The sequence below is a fragment of the Empidonax traillii genome, unplaced genomic scaffold (assembly GCF_003031625.1).
Source record: "Empidonax traillii isolate 1590-97213 ecotype Southwest subspecies unplaced genomic scaffold, ASM303162v1 scaffold8:size5222938, whole genome shotgun sequence".
Classification (NCBI taxonomy): Eukaryota; Metazoa; Chordata; class Aves; order Passeriformes; family Tyrannidae; genus Empidonax; species Empidonax traillii.
The window spans coordinates 12,983-36,989 of NW_020955201.1; the positions used below are offsets into that span (position 1 = coordinate 12,983).

The following is a 24,007-nucleotide window of genomic DNA, read 5'->3' on the forward strand; positions in this document are numbered from 1 at the left end:
TGAGGCCGAAGGCTCTGACTATGTGGCGGGACCCCTCTGTCTGCTCCATCCCAGGAACACAGTTTACCCAGGGTATCAATGGCAGTGACAGTTGTCTTCCTCCAGGTTTGGAAATGAGAGGCTCCTCTTGCCATTACAGTGCCCTGCGTGTTTAGCATCCCTGTGCTGGAGGATTGGAAAAGTTTCCTTTTTTTCCCCCAGGGTGTTTTGCTTTGAAAACTGAATCTACAGAGAAAAGAGTAGGCAGATTCTGCTACTGTAGCCAAGTTTTTGTGCCAAATTTTATGATATAGCATATATACCTTTAAAGTCTTGCCTCATTTTGCTCATTACAGAATTATTTGAATGGGGAGACTTTGATTCTGCATGACTGGATAAATTTCTTTCCTTGTTTTCCAAACTACTGTTATACATGGTGTTACACTGAATCTTAAATTACCTTACATAGTCACCTGACAACTGTGTATTGTGTTTTGGCCCAACCACGCCTCGATGTCTCACTTTTTTTTTTTTTTTTTTTTTCTTTCAGTTAACTTGTTAATTGGAAGACTTTTAGAGCTGAACACATATGCCAGGACCAAAGTGGAAACTTCATAAGATACTATTTTTAGCTATCAAATTAAAATAAGTTATGTTTTTGAAGTTACTAGCACATGGATATAGAGTCCAGATTCCCAATAAAGACTGTCTAGTAACTAAGGTTAACAAGAAGGTTAACTAAGGTTAAAGGTGAAAGTACTAGAAATAAGCAGAGCTCCAAAAAATATATATATTTACCAATTGACTCTAAAATATATATATATTTACCAATTTATCAATTGAAAGATTCACATCCGCCTGAGTATTTTAGGGAAATAAAACATCAGCAGGCCTAACAGTTCCATGAACTCAACAAAATTCTTACAGCCCCTTCACTTCAGCCCCTTCAGTCTCTTTTAAATCTGCAATAATGCCATAGCGTAAGAATGCTATTCCTTAAAGCATTTTCCAAAAGTGATGTGTGGAATGAATACTGTACAGGCATCAGATTTGAAATAGAACTGTGGCTGTTAACTGTGATCATAAAACCTACTTTCCTGATTCCTAAATGGTTTTTCATGAATCAACTAAGAAATCAGATTACTTATAATTACAAAAAAAAAAAAAAAAAAAAAGACAAAACAAAACAAAACACCAACAAATTTAATGGAATTAATTAATTAATTAATTGCCTCTGATTCCTTTAGTATATCAATTAGCACCCCTAACTTCTGAGTGATGAGCCTGTATATTACAGTCAAAATGCATGACACAAAACAACCCTAAGCAGATGTAGTTATACTTTCACCATATTATGCTTAGCTTTATTATGCTAAAAACCCACATTCCTTCTTTATTCAGAGCAAAGAAAATCAGTGCCTTACAATCTAAGCATCCATTTTCAGTAGGAGATCTAAATGAGTTTATCAGCTGGTAACAGAACTAATTTTATTCATTTATAAATACACAGATTAGAGAGAAACTTCAAAGTATTTCTGTGAGTTATTACTCCCTAAACAGCATAAAGAATTAATTTTAACTTAGGTTTGTGTTATGTTAATTGCCACCAATGAAAATGGGAAACTTATAAGACAACTGTAGACTGTTCCATGCAATTTTTTAATTGCAGTGTAACTTGTCCACTCTTTTACTATTTCTATCAGCAAAGTTTAACAAGTAGTAATGAATCTGAAAGCAGAGTATTCATAAAAGATGCATTTTACAATGGTGTTGGCTATGTAGCATTTAGCAGCCTACTTCAAAAAGATATTGTTCTTTAAAAAAGGCATAATGGTCAGTTTCAATATATATGAAAATGTTCCTTAAAAATCAAACCAGACCAAAAAAAAAAAAATCTCAAAAAACACAAACAAAAAGGAGTATTTACACAGAACGGGTTTTTTTGCTTTGTTTTTCGAATTTTTTAAACCAGTGAATAAATATCTATTTCTATACATATATAAAAATTTATTTGCTCTGTTTAGAATTTATCTCATTTAGATAGCAAAGGTCATATGAACTGAAACTCCATATTTTATGTAGTCAAGTAAAGAGAAATGAAAAAACTGTACAAAACATAAAAGTTACAAGTATATACATATACTTACAAAATATTTAGTACTTCAGTTATATAAAAGGCTGCAAGTTACAGAAAAACATGGTTGTCCGCATTATGATTCATGATGCCTCAGCAAACAAAAATTGTATTTAACACCTGACTAATTTTTCAAGCATTAAAGAACAATTAAAATATATCCCAGTTTAATTCTTTAACCTGGGCACTGGATTAACAGTATGTCTGAGTATATCTTACGAAGTACAAGCAGAATATCATTAATATAGATGGGTTGTGTTTGCTGCACTATTGTACTACCACAGTTGATTTTCCTGCATCTCTGATGAGAATTGTCAAGTGGGATAAATCAGCGGAGTCCTAGGATCTCCATTGTAACTGTCCTTTCTGTGAGTAAGAAATTCAGTTCACATCAGAGGAACCTTACTTCCCCTAATATAAATGGAATTAAATGCCAAAATACATTTATTGGCTCTAGGTTCTAGCCTTTTATTCAAAAGTCTCTAATTCATCTCAGCTTTTAATCCCCAAGTGCCTGTAAACAACCATAAGAGTCTGGTAGATCAGTGTAAGGCTCAAAATGGAAAGTACTGAAATCCTATTTAAATCTTTTGCCAGAAGTTCCAGAGACATGATGTTATACATTTGTGTTGATTTCATTAAATGGACTAATTCTGGTAGACCTGTGGTTTTGGAGTGGTGTTCTGGGCTCCTCATTTCTTCTGTCCTCTCCTACCCTTGCCTCCTCTCTATCCCTCTGTTTGCTAATCACTCTCTACTTTGTAGCCATCATCACCCACAGACTTAATGACTTCTCCCAATCCTTTGCTCATCTTTACTTCATTTTCCACCAGACCATCACTTCTACTCTTCAGTAAAGTCCTAAGAGAAAAAAAGCAAATTACCCTGAAGAGAGAGATGGAGTAGTTGATGAAGGGGTGGCGTGACTATTGCCACTGCAGTTAGAAAACACTGACATGGCAGCTTTCTGCCTACCATGGTGTTTGCCCTGACTGTCTTTCCCTGCTTATGTTGCTGAATGATTTAGCAGAGTGCCCGTGTTTTCACAGACATATGTGATGATGTTATTTTTGAAAATTAGTTTGCCTTCTTTAATTTCCTTTTTCAACTGCTTCTCTGTTCTTCTTAGGCTTTGAAAAGACCTCTGAATATTCTTCTGCTCTATTTGACAATATTTATTTTCAGCTATATCCTTCATTTCTTAACAGTTGTATACTAATTTGAGAGTACTTACTAACTGCTCACAACTATGTCCTCTATATAATACCAACACGTATTACTTCCTAAGTATTATTCCTCGTGTTTCTCAAGGTCAGCAGCTCCTCCCTACACTGTAGCCTTCTTAATCAAATGTTTAGTTGCATTTCTTTCCTACTGGATCACTCCTACAGTTTTCAGAGACCTGATTCTTCCTTTAAAAGAAAACTAGTATCTGCTTTTTATTTCTTCATTTTGAGAAGCCTGTATATGCGGGCAGCATGACTGGAATTTGCCCAGACTTTTATCTACTTCACAGACAAAAACCGTAAAGCAACTTTTGGGACATCTGCATATTTGGATATGGTAAAACTGGCCTTTTCTCCACTCACTACACAGTGGTCTGCCTGGACTGACTTACCTCTTCCCAAGGCAGCAGTCTTTACCTGGGACCAAAACACCTCTGTTTATCACTCTTATTTTTCACACCTCAAAGGCCAGTTGCTCTCTGAATGTCAGCTGAACTACTTCATTGAGCTCCAGGAAGGTCTTCAGTATTCAGTAGCAGCTAAACATTCTCCTTTTTATTGCAGTCCCATACATAGGAGAAAGAATTCAACAGTGGCTCCAAGTGATTTCCCTCTTCATGCAATTGCTATAGGAAGAAAGAATTCATAGGACATTTCCTGTATGTAGTGGAACAGAAGAAGCCCAATCTCCTTTGGAAGCATAGCCACTGCTTTCAATGTTGGAATAAGTCAGCTATACAATAACTTTGGCATCTTAAATTCAGTTTTTATTCCTCTACGAAGTGCTTCGTTTCCAGTGAAGATTGGTTATTCAAAATTTCATTAGCTAACAGTGTCTCGTGGTCTTCTTTTATTGATGAGGGGTGATGACAGAGAACTTGGACACATTTGCTGCAACACAGATTTTCAGGACTTCTCCCTTCTAAGCTCAAGTTGACAGGGAGGGGAGGAAAAAGAAAATGCATATGGTGGGGAGAAGAGTGAGGGAAAGAAAGGAGTATTTTCCACTGAATATCTGAGAACGAGTAAACTATTATATTTACTGAGCCATCATTATTTTTAACTAGCTCTTGAAACTGCCTGGAACAAACAAATGAAGGCAACTGAACTGAGCAGTTAGGGAAAGAACAGACAGCTGGTTGTTAGGAGTCAAGATATGTTAAATGCCCACAAACAACACTGCAAGTCATACTCCTACCTCTTGTGCAACTTTTCAGATTAAAGGCATATTAACCAGGCAAAAGAAGATTACTGGCTGATATTTCTTTCTCAGGATTGCCAGCAGGAATAGTCCATAAGATGGGCAAATTGAACACCTGTCCTTCTACCCTGGGATCCAGCAAAGACTCTTGGTCAGGCACTCAGGTAAAATGGTCCTGGTTTTTATATAAGCCTTTTTGACAAGAGTGTTTGTCAACCTTGGAGTCCTTACTAGCATAAACACTGCCTATAGGAAAGTGACTTCAATATGTCTTTCCATGACAAAGTCTAGTCAGGCTTTTCCTAACATCTGCAGGTAAAATGAGAATTGCTGCTAATCTACCTTCTGTTCTCCTGCAGTGGATTATGATGCCTTATTTGCTATGGGAAGAGTGCAGCAGGAGGAGTGTGGTGAGTTGCCTATGTCAGCCAGAGATAGACATTGTCCTCATTTCAGCAAGATCTAAGCTGCTCCCATGTTGCACTGTATGAGGGATGTGCTTGTCATGAGGGTCTGTAAGGGCTCTCTCAAGCTCTATATCTGATTTCTGTAGAAAAAGGAGATGAAAAAGGCTTGCTCTGCTGTGTTGTGACCCTGCAATGTTGTAATGAAGAAGCAGGGTTCAGGGGCAAATACAAGCTTTCTTACCTTCCTAATCACTCCAGCATACTCTCAGCTTGGGCAAGGCAGGAAGGCAGTAGCTCAGTAAAACATTATGAATGCCTCATTTAATAAGCTTCAAATGGGTATATGGGATTTACATTAACAGTGAGCATGTAGTAAAACTATCACATGAAATTAGGGTGCCTCAATGTACATAGATTTAGCGTATTTCTCTGATTCAGTGTAAACAAGCCCTTAGGTCACAGACCTAGAGGTGTAGCACTCCTATTTCTATTAGCAATATCAGTGAAGGCCATAAGTTTACTCATATGAAAAATATCTCTGAATTTGAAAGAGCAGATCTTTATATTTTAAATCCGTGCGACAGCATGCCTGTTAAATCACATGTCTTTCTGGGACATCACTCATTTTTCCCAGACTTCTGTGTGATTCACATACCTTTTGTGTCCACATATTTTTATTGACTGTCGTGGTTTTGCCCACCAGCCCATCCCTGGGGCTGAGGATGGTTTTGTCCAGGTGTTTTCCAGACAAAAAGGCCAATCAAAAGTTCAGTGACGCCTTTGCTAATTACATTTTTAAGAAAACAGAAGAGAAGACTGGCTGCGCAGTTAAAATTAGAAACAGCAGCCATGTAGAGGTGGCAACAAGGCCCTAAGGAGGGCCAGGGCCCTCTCCTCCCCCAGCTTGGGCTGGGGGGGGCAAGTGTAGCACTGAAGCCCCCCTTCTCTCTTGTAAGAGAGTGAAGAAAAAAAAACTTTAAAAGGCAAACTGCTGGGACAGAAACTGCTGCAGAGAAATTCCAGTAAAGAGATAAGGGACTTCCAAGGTCAAAACTGGCAGCTGGAGGAGAGAGAAGAAAAGTTCGAAGGGGAGAGAGCTGCTTCTTCCCCCTTTCGCGCTCTCTCCGTTCAGCAGGGAAAAGACTGAAAAGTAATCCCTGCCACCTGTGAAAGTTTGTTGGGGTGAGGAGACCCCCCCATGTGGCTCACAGAGGAGCTTATGAATGTACCAAAGATCCAAGACTTCATGAGAGACCTGAGGTGAGGCAGAGTCCTGTTGAAGACTTTGTGACCCTTGAAGGGGATGATGCTTATGCTGGAGCAAGGACGGCTTGGATAAGCTTAGGATCTCAATGAGAGATCCATGCTACTGGTGCTAGAGATTTGTGACCCTCAGGGAAACCCACGCTGGAGTGATGACGGCTCAGGTGGGATACTGGGATTTGTGTGTGGGATCCATACTGCTGTTGAAGATTTTGTGACCCTGAGAAAGCCTTACGCTGGAGAAGGTAAGGATGTTAAGATCCATACGTGGGATCCATACTAGACTCATGCCAGAGAAGTCTATCACAGACTGTTCTCCTGTGGAGAGGGACCTCCATAGGGAAACAGGGGTGGACTCATAAGCCATTATCCCCTGTAACCCCGTGGAAGAAGAACCATAGCAAGCAAGTGTCCCCTTGCAAGTCCATGGAGGAGAAGACCCTTCAGGACCCCAGCCTCCGGTCTTAGCCCAGGACAGGTGTAGGCCCAGCCCTGGAGGCCGACACAGAATGAGAGAGAGATGAAGGAGTTCCAGCTGCGACAAGAGTGCTACAGAGTTATTGAGGAGACCTGGAGCTCCAAAAATGGAAAAGGACTACTTCTCCTCCTTGGACTGATATAAAAAGGGAGGAGGAGTATTTCTGTAAATACATAGCACTTTTACTTAAGTAGAATTATTTTAGATGTAGTTCTTTAGTAGCTTTTATTTTGATTTTGCTAATAATAAATGTTCATATTATTTTCCCCAAATCCTGCCTCTTTTGTCTGCATAAACCTTCTCTCAACTAATAGTAATTGTGTGGGGGGTGTGAAAGCAAATTAACCCAGAGCAAAACCACAACACTGACATAAAATAAAGAGTAATCAAATTTATGCCATAGGAATTTTACACTATAAGGGTGAATGCTTATCACTTTGATACTTGAGTGCATATATATATATATATATATATACATACATGGATGTACATGCCACAAATTGATTTATATACATATATGTCTCATATATTTCAGATTTAGGCTTTAGTAGATTAATATGTGTGTGTGTGTGTGTATACGTATATATACATTTATACAGAACTCTATTTACTTTATGATTGTACTGACACATAAATACACAGCTGAACTGCAGGCAAAATAGCTTATATAGTAAAAATAGATATGTGATGGAAACGCACACAACCATACCCTGGCAATTTCCTGTTTCTTCAGAGTTGGCATAAGAAAATGTCTGTGTAGATCTAAAATGCTGAACAGCCTGACAAGGACAGTGCCATTTACATGAGAATGTCTTAAAAAGCAATTTATGAATATTCACATCTTAGAGGATTTCTCTCCCAAAGGTCTCTTGTTTGTACTGTGGCTTAATTCAAGATGGTTTCTGTCAAAGCTAAAGAAAGAAATTAAACCAGAACAATTGTTTCTCTCATTTAATATGATGTTGATATGCCTGAATCAGTGGGTTTCAGAGGAAGGTGACTGCTTGCTACTCATAAAAAACTGTGGAAATCATTAAAGTAGGGCAACCAAAGCATGCATGTATTTTAAAATATGTTCCTCATACCAGTAATGGCAGCATGTTCATGAACTATTCATGGGAAGGTGTTTTAGAGAACTGTGCCACAAAACCTACTCTGTATTTAAAAGATACACATCTTTACTACCTGAGATTCTCCACAAATTTCCACTGTTAAATTAAGCATTTACTGCCCTTTTGGTACTAGAAGATAAACACCACCTTTCTAGATAACATAGCTGACAAAAAGTGACAATACAAATTACCTTGTAGAGGAATTCACAAATCAACAAACACTTCAGAAAATTAGCCATTATGCAAAACACACTAGAAAAAGAGCCTTCAAACTGCCTTGCAAGGAGCAGGCTTTGTGTTCAGATTAATCACCCAAATATCATCTATTAATCTAATAATGCAAACCCTCACTGACAATATCTTCCTGTCTATCATGTAATACTCAATGCTTGTATATATATGAAAGAATTGTTAGATAATTACAGCATCTACTAATATACTTTCTTGAAGAGTTCTCCTTGAAGCCCTTTTCCACGTCTCTTTTCAAAAACAATTCCAGTATTAAATTCATAATCCAAAGCAGACTTCCCCTGTTTTAACAAACACTCATTAGAACCAAACCTTGCTGGCACAGAAAAAGCAAAATTCACGAATACGTATGTATTTAATATAATTGATATCAGTGCCCAAAACAACTATAATTTCCATGTGTTTCTTCATACATTTTTTAAGATGTGATATATTACACTGAACATACCATATATCCTTGTGAGAATTATGTGTATGAAACTAATGAACCATTATTCATTACCATGAACTGACACAGATAACAGATCATGGACAAAACACAGCAAAGGGTAGGAGAATATATTTTTCATAAAGAAAGTTGTCCATCTCTTGCACAGTCCAGAGGCTAACAGGGAAGCGACAAATCATGTTTAAAAAATAATGTGGAGAACTAAATTCTTAAGAGTAGATAAACAAATTCTGGAGACAGTAGGAACATTATTTTTAAAGCTTACAGTTTTCTTGCTGATTCATCCCTGTGCATTTAGCAGTTGTTTTCTCACCAGTTGTTTAATTGATTTAAATACTTTTACTATACTGAAAACAATCACATTCCACTTGTATTTAGTTTGGATTTTGCTACTCATCAGATCTCATTAATGGGCGTCAGTCAAGTCTTAAACTTTGTTTTCTCTAGTTCTATCAGTTGATCTAATTAAAGGTATTACCTCTCCTAGAAACCTTGTCTAATTTATATTACCATTATATGAAGTCTGGAGATCAGTGCTCTGAAGGCCTCATAACAGCAAGTGTATTTGACAGTACATGTTTTTGCATTAATTGATAGTTTTCTGTGTTACCTGCATTAAGATTTATGTGGATTTGTTTTACCAACAGTAAAGAGCAAGGCTCTGTTTTTTTTTCTGAGAAATCTTTTCTGTCAAAATTCAGTGGGAGTCTTTCTCACCTGGACTGTATTTCTTTTTAATCTGAATGTATAACGCCTAATCACAGAACTTAGAAATATGTTCATGGAAATGTCTTGAGTTGATGCTGTCACGATGCTCAGATGGAACTCTGCTACGTTGCTAATAGGATGGTTAATCAGAATCTATGCATTTTCACCTTAGTTTAATGAAGTAAAATATTTAAAATATTTTATTTCTAGAAATCATAATAAAGAGTAATTACGCCTCTAGACTAAAGTGTACTCATCAAAGTACTTAACAAAGTGAAGGTTTTTGTTGAGAGTTTTTACTTGTTTGCAGGCATGGAAATGAGTTAATAGACAACTTTTTCACCCTTGTGTCCTGGGAAGTTACTCTTTCCTTACTGATGTAACACAATACTCAAGCCCGCCATGTAAAGCTTGTATAACAATATTCCTCCTACTGAAGGAAACCAATAGATGAAACCTGTGAATTAAAACATTCAAAATATTAATTTTATTGTTTCCATCTACCATGACGTAGGACAGATATAACTGAAAAAATATCTATTTCAGATTTTTAAAGTACTCTTACACCAGTGTTATCTAAGGAAAAGTTTTCACCAAAGTAAAATAATCTTTTTCTGTGAACCATATTTTGAAATGGAGAACAATCAAAAGGATTGTTTTTTGAACTCTCCTAAAAAACTCTCCAAGACAGCTCTTCTACAAATCAAAAATTCTTAAGGTACAATCTGTCTGTTTAACAGGTCTAGAGATAGAATAAGTCATCTCACTGGATTGTCTGCATCTCCTTGTTTCAAAAGCATTTAGCTTGTGGTTCCAAACTCAGTAATCCATAAGAAATTCAACTTGAAATATCATTGAGCCTTCAATGAAGCCAAGAATTCACATATTGTTAGTACTTTTACATGACTGACATTATCTACAGAAAATGGAAAGGAAAAAGTAAAGAATTTGTTGTGTGTGCATGTACAACAATGTTGCTATAAACTAAGAGAGTTGTATTGTCAGCATTAACCCTTTCTAAGAAAAATTAATCATCAGAATAGAGATAAGCCATAAAATGTAAAGTAAATGCAATTCATCCTACAATTAGAAAAATCTCAACAGCATTAACTTTTACCCTTTTAGGATCCAAGAACTTACCAAAGGCAGTCCAAAACCATCACTGATGCATAGGCAAAATACCAAGCACATGTCTTATTTTAGGCAACTTCACTGTTGGCTCTTTCTGCCAACTTCATGTTAACTCTTTCTCTTAAACTTGTGAGCAAAGGATTTGTGGTTATGATATGCAGGCAGATGTCAGTATCCTCACATGGCATGGCTGCATTTTGATTCCTTTCTGTTTGTTTTCACCAGGGCAAGATTTATGTGGTGGCATCAGCTGTCAAACCAGACTCTTAGGCTAAAAGGCTGCAGTATAGTTTAAAGCCAGTGTTAAGGAGACGGTCCAGGAGCAAAGCAGTCCAAATCAGGCAAGAGTAAAGGTGCCTTAACAACACCTTCTTATAATTTCTCCTCCATGTGAAACAGTGTGCCAAGTGTTCCTCAGAATTCGTCACCTCTCCCATGGTAACCAAAGAAGAGAAATACAAACAAAAAGTCACAATAAAATGTTTAAAAATAACTCTAAAACATTCCTAACCATTCTAGAACACAGCATATACAAAATAGGTTGTGGTGTTACAAAGGATTTCTATTGGTATTTGCGTAATATTCCAAAACTTAGGCACACAATACATTTATGTTCATCACTTTGTTTGATTTTAGTATTTGAAAAACAATGCAAGCAAGTACAGAGAAAACTTATTTGTATGGTGTATGTAACCAGTGCAAATTTGGGATTTTATTAAAGGTAAACTGAACAGAGATTATTTACTTAGCTTTTCTTTAAATACAGTAGATATGCATTATGTATTTAGAAGTAGAAGAACACAATTCTAAGACTTATTATACCAGTTTTGTGTTGATTTCATCAGCATAAATGTGGTGTGATCCTATTGTAAATCATATAAATTCAGAAAATATTACAGGAAGACATTTTGGACCATGGGCAAATTTAAATTACGGAGCATTTAAAATAAACCTCAATATATACTTTTTAAAAAAAAAGATTATTTATTTTCTGTTTATGTCTTTCAGGTAGTTATTACTTTCACTAATTATTATTTAATGTTTATATTGCAACGATGTCCAGAAGTCCCAATTCAAATCAATTTGAAATTCACTGTTCAAGTCACTACCTGGGCATTTAATAAGCAGAAGTGCTTACCCCAGAGGCTTTTCTATCTATTTCCTGTAAAAGTGGAAACACATGATCGTAATGAACAACAGTGGTAAATAAAAACAGGCAAAAGCAGCAATTAAATCCTGTTACTCAGAAAAACTATGTATGCGTTGTTCAGACCACTGAACTCTTGAACAGGACAAACATAGAGGTAGGTGGCTGTTTCACCAAATGTTCTTTTGGTTTAGCTGCATGTTCTTGCAGTATTTACTAGTGTTCCTGTTCAAATATGGAAGTAGAAATTAAAATGAGAGGAGTTTGGGCTTGATGTCCAGCATGAAATTGTGCGTAAAGGATTTGTTTAAACATTCAGTGGGATCAGTTGCACAGTCTCACTTGAAAGACTCATTATGTAACTCTCTATTTTGTACTTTGTGCACTTAATCTGTAATTATTTGGTAACTGGGATACCAACTCTGGGAATTAATGTTGCTGGGGACTCTGCTGAAGCTGTAATCTAAATACTGTCTTGATATTTATAGCACTTTTAGGTCCCTGGGATAACTCCTGGTATTTTCTTAACTTGTATAGGTATATTTTGTCTGTATAAAACGTCTTCAGGAGCTGTAGTCTAGCTAGCTAGAGTTTCATCAGACTTTGGCTAGGCTTTTATTTTTGATGGCTAAAACTGTAAGTGAAACAGTATTTTACTTCGAAACTAACATTAACAACTACGGGAGATTCACCATCTGAGCAACAGCTACTATAAACTTCCCACACCCGTCTCTTACTCTGCTGCATTAATAAATGCATTGGGCAATTTGCAGTAAACATTGCCAAAGAACATTTTCACATTAAAAATGTTAGGATAATTCACGCATAAAAGAGCCTTGGAGAGTTCATGATGGAGGACATGAGTTACAGAGAGCTGTTCACATTAATTAGAAGGACACATTATTGGGTACTGGACAGGAATGATCAATTGTTTGCAAGAGATTAAAAAAATCAGTAATTTTATTATAGCACCAATGTAGTGCATTGTTTTGCTGTGAGTTGGGGTGAAATTCTCTTGCTTGGCTTTAGTCCAAAATTGATTAATTGAAGAAAATGGCTAATCTGAACAAGAAGAAATGGAAGTGATTTAATGTTTTGGGAAAAAGATATATGTACACACATATACTTCTATTTTTTACAGACTCTGATGGCTGTATAAATCTAGGCTCCAAGGCAGAGCAGTATGCTCTGTGATGATGGAGAGAGGATTTGTAGAAAAGTAAAGGAATAGTGAATACTATGATCCTAGTAGAAATACATGCTTATTTTCTGCATCTGGATACAAATGGGATACTTGAACATAAAATTCTCATACACAGGTGAGAAGTTTCAAATAAATAACAGTATTGTTAAACATAGTGGACTTTTATAAAAATATGATCAACTGCATGTTTTGTTGCTAAAGATTAAACCTTCTTTATGTAAAGCACTGGAAGAAACTGGATGAACCAACCAATGACCCTGAACAGGAATTACCATTTGGAGTTACTTTCGGGACTGGTGAGGGTGTAAAGGACTTTCCACACCTAGTTGTATGCCAAAATCGGGGTATGTTAATACTAACATGACATATGATTTTCCATTGCTGTTCAACGGTTCATCTAAAATGGCATTTTTTTAGCATTTTGTCAATTTCTCAGTAAACAAATTATCATAATAAAACCCTATTCCAGCTCATTTGGTGGCAGTCTTAGTAGAGAAGCCAAGGATTAAACGAGCATGAAACAAAACTACCTCTGTCTTTAGATGTGGTCTCTGCAGAGCACAATTAAGGAGCATAAGGTAAGCAGCATGTACAAATCCACCCTGCTGTCAGCTTTGTGTGCTGTGTGGTGGCTGAGCAGAACTCCGGGTTCCAGGACTGTTAAGATGGCATATTGCACACACAATAGGCTATCAAACACCCATTTGAAACAATCCAGGAAATTAAACAGAAACTCACTTCCGTTAATGCACTATTGTGATCCAAACCACACCGATACCGAAGCTATGTGACTCTGGTGTACACACCGGGTGCACATTATTTGTACGTGACTCTGTCTGTCAGCAAGTGTTTTCAGTACCATTGTGTTGCACTGGTAGTGTTGAAATACTTGGAAAACACACGGCAGTGTTCCAAGGTTTATGTGAAACAGTGTGACTACATACGCAGCATTATTTTAATTGTTGTTATTTGCATCCAAGTTCACCGTGGCATACCGTGGGTGGAGGCCGTCAGTTTTTCCCTTGGGTGTGTTCGTTCCCCCAGACCCTGGTGACTCCAAGACAGGCAGCATGAGGTGTGATGGAGCAAGGGTGGGATGGCCAGGACGACGCGACGAGCAGCACCTGATGACATGAGCCATCGCCTCAGCGGCTTGCACAGAGGGTGTGCAACCATTACATTAGGGAGATGAGCTGCTTAAGAGAAAACTTTTATCATTCAGGACTAAATCTGCCTGCGCCCCTTCTGAAGACAAAGACAGGCCCGTAGCGGTGCCCCCGCGGGCCCCAGGCCAGGCAGGGGCGGGAGGAGCCATTCCATGCGGCGGGACAAGGCCCCCAACGGCGCCGCTCCCGCCCCGCGCCAGCGCCCCCCGCCCGGCCCCATTGGCCACGCGGCCTGTCCCTCACGGCCGCCCCGCTCGTGAGTGGCTGCGGCGCGGCCCAGCGCTCGGCCCCGCGGCAGTGCGGGCGGGGTGGGGGAGCGGGAGCGCGGTGGGGCTCGGAGTGGCCGCCCGTCCCCTCCTCCCGCCCGGCACAGCCAGTGCGGGCGCGTCAGCCGCGCCTGCCCGATCCCGCGCCCGCCTCCGCCGCCGCCAGGTCCCAGCCCGGGCCCCGCTCCCGCCCCCGCCCCGTCCCCCCTCCCCCCCGCCGCCGCTGCAGTGCCTCCTCCGGCCTGGCCAGCGGTGCGCGGCGCCTACAGCAGCAGGGGCGCGGCGGACTCTCCCGCGGCCACCTCCCCTTCCCCCCGCCGCGTGTCTGCCTCGGGGCGCTCACTTCCCCTCCCCACAGCTCCGCCGCCTCCCCTCGCCCCCCGCTGCCGCGGCCGGGGAGGGGGGCGGGAGGCTGAAGCGAAGGGAGAAGGGGAGGTGTGCGAGAGAAGGCGGGGAGCGAGGGTGGCGGCGGCGGGCAGGTGAGGCAGGCGGCCATACGTTCCCCTTCCGCCTTCGGCTGCGGCGGCGGGCGCGGGTGTGCGGGGCGGTGGCCGCGCTCGGGCTGCGGCGCCGGCTGGAGCGGCGGTGCCCGTCGCGCCGTGGGGGCGGGAGGGGGCACTGGAGTCGGGTTGGGCCGCACTTGGGGGCGGGGGCCGCTGCGGTGTCGCCGCCGGGCGGTTTCGGGGCCGGGCGGGGCCGGCGCTACGCGGGGCCTCCCGCGGGGCAGACCCCGGCCGGGGCCGGGAGGAGCCTGGCTGCGCTGCTGCCTCGCACACCCTCCGCGAACTCCCTCGTCCTCGCCGAAAACTGTAACATTCCTTCCCCCCCACCCCCCTGCCCCATTCCTCCTTTATGAGAAGAAAACTGGATTGGATGTAATGCGTTTCCGTGGGGTCGGAAGAAACTCCTGCCTGCTGGATCTGGTTTAGACGCCCCGGCAGAAAAGGTAAAATAAATAGGGAAGGCTCGGGGAGCAGCAGCAACAAAAACACCAGAAAAATCCTTCCTTTGCGAAGGGGGTGGGGAAAAAGGAAGGAGTTCACGCTTCGTTTTGATATCCTGTTTATGGCCTTTATTTTTCTCTGTTTTCTGCCTTGCATAGTTTGGCTGCCCTTTCTGTTTTTCCCCTTCTCGTCGAAACGCTGCCTTTGTGAACGTAGTCCATGGTTTGTTTCATGGAGGCTTAGGAAGGAGTTTGGGAGTCCGAAAGTTTTTAATCTCCTAGGACACAGAAGTTCCTTTGTTCGGTCCGAGGAGGTACTGAGCTGAAACTGCTAGACTCCGTGACTGCTGCTTCAGCTCCTTCCCTTCCAAAACGTTTGGTAACACTGCAAATATAATTAACTTATCGAGAAATGAGAAAGTCCTAAAGCAGGAGGTGGTATCTTTTATTTAATCGAATGATCTTGAACCTTCGTGCTCCCTGTGTCTGCCTTGTTTTCTGGAATATCGCTGAGTGTCTAGCCGGACTTCTTCAAGATTGTTGCTAAGTTTCTTTATAAAAATATGCCCCCCTGGTCCTCTGTAAATGTCGCAGTTTTTCCCCTCGCCTGTTGCCACCACTTCTTCCTGTTTGCCCCTTCTCTCGTCTGAAAGTAACAGACTGCATATTTTTAAGCTTATCTAGCAGAGGTCTGTACTGCATATTGATCTGGAAAAGTGTATCTTAAGAACCTTGATTTAAAACAAAATACAAAGCAAAACCAAAACAGCTAGCTAGTTGTCTGACTTCCTTAGTACATGCAGTTGAACTTGAGAGTTAATGTAGCCTTGTCTGGTTTTGATGACCACTTTCCCCTTCATAATTCTTGAAAGAACTTCGTTTTGAAGCTGTTGAAGGGGAAACAAAATATGAAGTTTTGGTGTAGGGTATTGTACTGGTAGTGCTTTTTATGCCGACTAGATAATTGCATTTAGTGAAGGCAGTATTGCTCACGGAAGGTTTATTTCCCATGCCTTAAAGAGCCAATAATCGGTTTGTTTTCATGAAGGCAAGGAATTTCTCATACTGTGAATGTTCAAAATGAGCTAGAAGCCATAGATAGCTCTGTGTTAGTTTGCTTGAATGTTTGTTCCTGTTAGTCAAACTTAAAAGCAACATGTTGTGTGATAGGATATGTGCGCTTTGATCTTGTAAGTGTATTGGTATTTTTGAGGCTTGGACAAAGTAATTTCTCTACAAAATTTTGAAACTCTTATGTATATAGTTCTTTAACAGCATAGGGTAATTTAGTGTTTGAAGAAAAACTTTGTAATCCAACTCCATCTGTTTGATATACTGTGAGGAAAAATGGTAACATTTAATTGCCAAAAGTGGTTTCAATGGCTGATAACAAATAAATAATTTGACTTCCAGTTTATAGACTTACCTTTCCAGGCAGCAATAAGGGTTATTCTTAGGCTTCAGAAAGGTCTGCGCAAATTAAATGGTAGGGAACTTTGATTTCCTTATATGGCTGATGCTTGGCAGAAAAGCAATACAGTCTAAATAGAGTAATCCTTTTACGAAGAATGACCCCTTTCCAGAGCAGTGTTTCAGTCTCAATAATGACTTGAGATTCTTGAGGGGAGGGTGAGGAATTGTAGCAGTGCATGACAAATTTAGTTGTAAACCACTATGTTAGTAATGAAGGCAATTTTGTTTCTTTTCAGACCTTTTGTGTTTCTCATGATGCAGTTGATATTTTTCAATGCCATGGAGAAGAATAGTTCCTTGTAGTGGAGGCACAACTTTCTATGCTAGTGTTTTGTCACCATGGTAGCTATGCATAAGGCCCTTTTTAATGTTGAAAGTGTAATTCAGTACTGCTTACAGCTAATAGTTATATCATAGAATGCCATCATGTCATTAGCATAGTTTAGAAGTTATGAAGGGATGTATTCTTTCTTGAGATCAACAATCTCAACTAAAAATCAGTCTGACCTTGATATTCGTCTTACGAACAAAATTATTTAAGTTTACACGTGGTAGCTCCTGTACTTGAAACAGCACTTTTATTGCTATGTGTTGATGGCTTGGGGAGACGTTCTTTTAACCTGGTGGTTCTTGCTCAAGAATTAAATTAAGCTCAAGTGAACATTGCTGATTTTAAGAAGGTATGCTTGCAATCATAGAGCTGGAAGTTATCGCATGTGGCATACCATGGAATGTGATTATCGTTAATATGATTATCATATTAGTAAAAATACGAATAGATCTGTCTTATGGATAAGCTGCGCAGTAGATAATGTTGAATGTAAACATAGAGCTCTGTAGGATATCAATTTGCACATCATATAGAGTTGATAAGGGTGCTCCATGGAGAAAATATTAATGATTGATAGTTGCTTAGTGCATTAAGCTGGTGGTCTAAGAAAAACACTGTTATGACTTGTTCTCAGTGGAATTTGTTCAGAGTCTATAGTCCCAGGCATAAAGAGCTTGGAAGATCAAAGCTAAGGAAAGGCGTGATCATATGTAATGTACATTATATGTAGTGTGTTAGCAGTAGGTTCTGGAAATAGAAGAGAATGGGAGCAAATTCCTTAGCTTGGCTTTCCTGTAGCAGTGTAATGAATCATTGGCTGTCTGATTTGCATTCTTTTGTTTTTGTCTTTCCTGCTCCCAAGCAAAAAGGAAAATCTTTTAGGGATAATGTTATGTAAAGATCAAATTGTTGATATGTCACATCTTCAGCAGATTTTCCCTATGGAGTAACTTGATCTACTGAAGAAGTGCCTGACATTTAATCCACATGGAGGGAGGAATTAGGAATCTAACCTTTTCCGTATTAGTAACTAGTTGAGTTGATGGAAGACCTACTCTTATGGATATGAAAATAATAGACTGTATTCCTGTTTGAGCGTGCAGATGTTGGTGGTGATAGTTGAAATAGATAGTTAAAGGAAAATTACCTGGAAAATGAAGATTTATAAACATTACTGTTTTACCTTTTCAGCTTCTAAGTAAGTAAAACAATGTGTCAGACAGCAATTTTCATATCAGTATGAAAACATTGAAGGTAACATATATCAGTTTGATTAGTAAAAAGTCCATAGATAACTATGTGAATGGGCTTTTTTAAAAGGATTTCTTTGTTGTAAAAAGATTACTGAAATACAGCTTTCATGTTGAACAAGGAATACAATGTTCAGGTATTGTGAGTAAAATGTTAAGATTAGAAAGTAAGGATACTGATTTAGGGGAGATTTATGTATCTCATCTTCTGCCTAAAAAAAAATGGAAAAAGTGATTATTGCCAAGATGGAATCAATAGTATTTTTCTTACATAGTAATCTCGGGATAACTAGGCTTTTCTGCTGTTCGCTGTCACTAGTTACCAGTGCTTTTTAAGGTACTTGTTTCTCTCTTCACATTCCCTAGAGGGAATACAAAAGCATGATATTTCAACACTAGGTTGCACCTTCCACCCTTAAAAATACATTGTGACTTTCCGTAATTGGGAAAAATAAAGCCCAACAAATCTCTTAATTTGGTCTAAATGAAACCAGACTGAAGTGTACTTAATGTTGGACAACATCAGCATTGCAACTGTTTTCCCTAGGGTAGTTTAAGTTGAAAAGTAGATTAGTTCTTTCTGTAACTGAAACTAATTTGTAGGTACTTGATACTAAGTGATCGTTATATGTAGAAACAAGCAGTGATGATTAAGTGGAGTCTCAGGACAATGTGAACAATCTTGACAGCTGTGGCTGTCCTGGTAGTTGTAATAATATCAGAAGGTAATCAAGCCTTTGAAGTCTCAGTCTTGTTAGATAAGATGCTTTGTCCTCTCCTTCCATCTTTATCCACTTCAGTAGATAGTGAATGGGATGGCCGAATTCTTCTATTGTATTTTTGGCATGGCCAAGAAAACATTAGGTAACAAGTCTCTTACACAGCTTCGATTAAGGAGGAATCCCTTATGCCATCCTCTGTTCTGTATCTCTTCAATGATTAGGCACAGACTATAAAGATGATTTATTACAGAAGGGACAACTGCTCTCCCTGGAAGAGCACAGCTACTGGAAAGATGGTTCTTCCCAAATGCGCAACTTTTTTTCATAGTTACTCAATCTTAAATATCCATTATTAAACAGTGTTGCCTCTTTTGTAAATAGACTATGGTTTCTCAAACTTTTGTTTCTCTTTTTTGAATGATTAAATTCTACAAGCATAAGGCTATATTATATGTACAAAGTAGAACAACTGCTAAAAGCACACGTTCTTTAATGTTTCTTTACTTAGATGCACATTGTAAGAATAACAACTGGAAGAAACGGTAGATCAGTACCTTCATAGTGGTCAGTTGGAAATTCACTGGATGCATGAGCTTCTTTCCAAACAAAGTCTTCTAAGCACACTGAATTCTCTGAGTTTGTGTAGTTCGGTATGTACAGTGCTATGATTCATGTCTTGTAGGCCCTGTCATGAAGTTGGCTAGGGTGGAATGAACAGATGTATATAGACACGGTCCAAGTGGTGAATACATGGTCTATTCCAGACTATCACATGCTTCCAGTGGGAGAGACTGTTTTGAGTAGAATTACCTTTCTAGGAAGAAACAGGTAAGACAGAAAAAGTTGGTTAAACCGAGTGTTGAGTTCTCTTGAGCTTAAAATTATACTTCTGAAATAGATGGCTGGAGTATAGTGGGGAGCTCCTAGTGCTCAATGGCTGCTTCTTGTGGCAATTGTCTGGAGCTAGCTTGATGAATAGAAGAAGCTCTGCAGTGATTTGAAGTGTCAAAGATACAAAGATACAAATACTTGAAAAGCTTAGAACTTATGTCTTAATTTGGAATGGATGGTATTTTCCTGTGAAATGGCCAAGGCCCTATTCTCTTTGCTGGGGAAAGCTCCAGTGCTACTAAATAAACTCAAAATATTCAAAGTTCTGTTAGTATGTTAAAGGTAGCTGCAGAAGGATAGCCTTGGTTTTTAAAGTACTGTGCTTTGAGTTTTACTGCTGCCTTTGGAACCTATTTCCAGTTTTTCAACTTGGGTTGGCATGAGAACTTCCTGTAGCAGCTGCTTAAGAGGCTTCATCTTCTCAGACAGTTCTGGAAGAGTTTTCTATTCTTCCTTAGTGTTCTCTCAAATAATATAAGGTCTATGATTTGCAGAATTTATTTCTTTGATCTTCTTTGCCCTCCTTGATCTTGGAGTTTTTCACCACATATCTTCCAAAACTTCCAAGCTTTAAGGAGAGGGCATATATGCTTTGAGCTACATCAGTACTCTACACAAACATCGGAAATACAGTGCCAGATGCCTGTGAATGTCAGTCCCAGTTTTGGTCATCCAAAATGACTATGGATGTCACTGTAAGCATTTGAATGGTGGAAAGTGTTTCCAAGCTTGTCCTGAAGACTTCTGGTAGACTGCTAAATTTTGAGAGCTGCTGATTTTTCACCAGCATGTGACTGTGGTCTTCCTGGCATTACCCTCTCAGAGGGAAGGAATGATAGTTTAGAAGATCAAGTTTATGGTCAGCAATTTGGTCAAATTACTGCAGGTCTCCTGTCTTTTACTTAGAGGTAACCCCGAAGATAGGATGGATTTTTATATTTGAAACTGGATATTGGAGAACATTTACTAATGCAAATTGCAGTTTATTTGGAGTTTTTTGTTTTCATTTTTTTTCCACTGTGGAAATGTTATGCTTAATAATCTGTAAGTGCTTGTGCACACTCGTGGTTAAAACAACTGTAGTATTTACAGGGTTGAGGCCTGTATTTTCAGTGAAACTAAACTGAAATCTATGTCAGCATAGCAGTCTAAATGTTTTGTGACTTAAATGCTTTGTAAATGTTCATTTTCCATGCTCGTGCTATTGAGTATAATATGTAGGTGTTGAATTTACTTAGTTTCCACTTTGGCCTGTGAAATAGGTGTACCTGAAGGAGGAGGTGAATATGCTTACAGCAGATAATGTTCGCTGATGCCCTGCTGCTGGTATGCTTGCTTGCTGTGGCATGTTAGTCTGTGGTGACCTGAAATGTGAGCTTGGTAGTTAGCTCCTTTTAGGAGAACATACTCATTTTGGGTTTCTTCTGGTCACATAATCATATGTGGTGCTAACCCTGGAGCTGCAGGTCATTTAATTTCTGAGGTGCTATATATTTGTGGGGGATTGTCAATAAAGTTTATCACTGAGGGAGAAAATTGAAAAGTTTCCATCTTTTTGATACATTGCTATTCAGTCTTTATAACATTTATTTCTGTTGTGCTTTAGTAAACTTGCACAAGGTGATTCATTTTAAGTAATTAGTTAGTTATTTAGTAGATTTTCTTGTAGTTACAGATAGAGACAATTGTTTGTAGACTGCTAGAAAATTATATTTGAAACAAACCTACAGTTTTACTTGTGACTTCTTTCAGGTCACTTTTGTTGGTTCACATACGGGTATTGGAAAACTATTAAAAACAAGGTACCAAATATTAGGGATTCAACTTTTAAGTAAGGGGAGGTGAGAAAGATGGTTAAGCATGTCTGTTTCCATCCTTTCTCTTAATGTGACAGAAAGCAAAAATCAAATGGAACTTATAATTTGTCAATCCATCTGGCTGTGATCCTGGTGGATAAGATTAGAAAAATTGATACGGGGGAAGGAAAAATGCCCAGAGCTTTATTATTTTACTATGCTATTGTTTCACTGTAGTGCATCTTAGGAGAGATTGTTTTTTTTCCCCTGAACAATGTTTTGTGAGGGACTTAGCTTTCTGTGGTTGTTAGACAATCCTGTTCTTCCAGTGTGTTATGCTTAAACTGCATGTTAAGGCTTTGGATCTGGTACAAGAAATTTCATCCGACTAGATGAAAATATAAACAATACAAGTACTAGAAAAGCAAGATGTACTTAAAATGGATTTTAGTAAGCTGAGATGGGAATAATTTATTCTTTTGCTTGTATTTATCTGGGTGAGTTTGTCAGTTTTTCAGGAAGCATTTATTTTGTCTTGCTTTACTGAAACAAAGCAAAGGAAATGCTGAGGATCAGGGCATTACTGTATGCATTTGCAATGCTGCTCTTACTAGGAAAAGACTGTAGAGCAGGCAAAAATATCTGTGGAATTTTCCTGTGGGAAATCTGTGAGATCTGTGGGAGAGGTGTTGTAAAGATTTCATGTCTTTCATGACATCAGTGTTACTGAATTGGTTTTGCAGCAGCAGATGGTGTCACATTGAGGGAAAGGTTATGGCCTTGTCAATGGAGCAGGTTAGAAAAAAATGTTATGGAATGGGAGAGAAACATGTCTCTGATCAGTATTACTTTCCTCATCCTCTTGCTTACTTTGCTTCTCTCTTTACATAAACCAACCAATGAAGAACCAACAAATTATTCCTTTAACTTTTAAACACAGTGCTTTCTCTCATCTGTGGAGCAAGTCCCTGCTTATTTCCACAAACTTAAATATATATTTCTCATTTTAGGTCCATAGTTCACACATCATTCCATTGGTGTTAAATCTTGACCAAGTTTTAAGTTTCAGCTTCAGAGTATGAAATATCTGAAGAGGAATAACCTTTTGTCAGAATCAGAATGTTACTAATTTTCCCCAATCTTGTATTAACTTGGTTTTAATCTTTGAGAAGTCTGAAGAGAAGTACACACTAGGCAATTGACATTATTTGAAATCACAGCTGTGAAATTCTCTGAAATTCCTACATTGTGTTCTTCAGTCACTTTTTCCTGTTCTGAGGAAAAGAGGGTGACATGTTAATAGCAAATCAGCATGGCACTGTCCCACTTTTTACTTCAGTAGTGTCAAAGGAGTATTGTACCTCTCTTTTTTTCTCTTACTGCAGAGCACAGGATGTCAGAAATTAAGTAACACTTTGAGTTATTATTAAATCAACTTTGAATACAGTTTTGAGGCTATAATTAGCATTGTGATGAGAAGGAAGACTCTTAGTTCTACTTAAACCCCCTGTCAGGTGAAAAACTTGTTTTTGACTTCAGATAGTGAATTGTCTTGAATTATGTTGAAAGCAGCACTTACAGAGAAAATAATATAATTATCTAAATTCCAAGTTATTCTTAAAATTTTTATTGTAAGCAGTAAACTATTGTTCTTCCCTGTCTAAAGAGGCAAAAATACTTTGGAAACCGTTCAAGAATAGCCTTCTGTTAGTTTGGTTTTATCAGTTGCTTATCTGATCTCCAGAATGCCTGTTGTAGTAAAATAAAAATAGCAGCTCTTTTTTCTTTAATCGTCATCCATTGACGTAGAGGAACACAGCACCAAGTAAAGAGAAAAATAATTCAGTACAAAAATGCTAGCTTAAATGTTTCATCACTGTGTTGGGAGTGAAAAGAGAATATAAATCGGCAAAAATCAAATGTGCATTGTGAAAGAAAAGCTGAGTAAATAGAGGACAAGAATAACGATGCTAAAGCCACATGGAAAGATGAAGATGTTGTAGTTCAAACCACAGCCAATGCAGAGAGGAGTAATTCTGGTGCATCACAGTTGTGAACAACTTAATGGAATGTATCAGCATCTGTGTATCAATTGTAAAATTAATGCAGAGAAAAAACAATAGAGGTACAGTTCAGGGGTTCCTTTACATGTCCAGGACAGGAAGTCTTAAAACTGCTGAGAATAATGTGTAAACAAAAACCAAACTGGCTTGAGGTAAATGACACTTAGAAGACAAAAGTGTTTAATTAAAGAGGGAGGTTCAATATACTATTTCTCTAAAGTAGTAATTTCCATTAGAGCACTGCATAGTCTTTTAAGTGTCAGGGTATGTATGTATTTGTGCTTTTTGGTAGGATGCATTTTTTTTGCAATCTGCCAAATTCAAATTGGGCAGTACATATATATCTGCATGTACTTATCCTCTTTTGCACTCTGATCTATGAATGTGTTTCCACGTGTGTTCCTGTTACCATAGAGTCT

General features: G+C 38.9%; 1 protein-coding gene across 6 annotated transcripts in view; it reads left to right on the forward strand.

Annotated features, from left to right (window-relative positions):
• Positions 1-14,572: 14,572 nt before the first annotated feature.
• The window catches only part of ERBIN (erbb2 interacting protein), a 109,376-nt gene continuing 99,941 nt past the window's right edge, over positions 14,573-24,007 (forward strand). For 3 of the 6 annotated variants that reach the window (XM_027882096.1, XM_027882104.1, XM_027882123.1), the window contains exon 1: positions 14,904-15,065. The gene's annotated coding sequence lies outside the window, so the exon portion shown is untranslated. Of the gene's footprint in view, positions 14,599-14,902; positions 15,066-24,007 lie in introns of those variants that run through there. The other 3 variants (XM_027882087.1, XM_027882114.1, XM_027882132.1) reach the window with 2 other exon arrangements.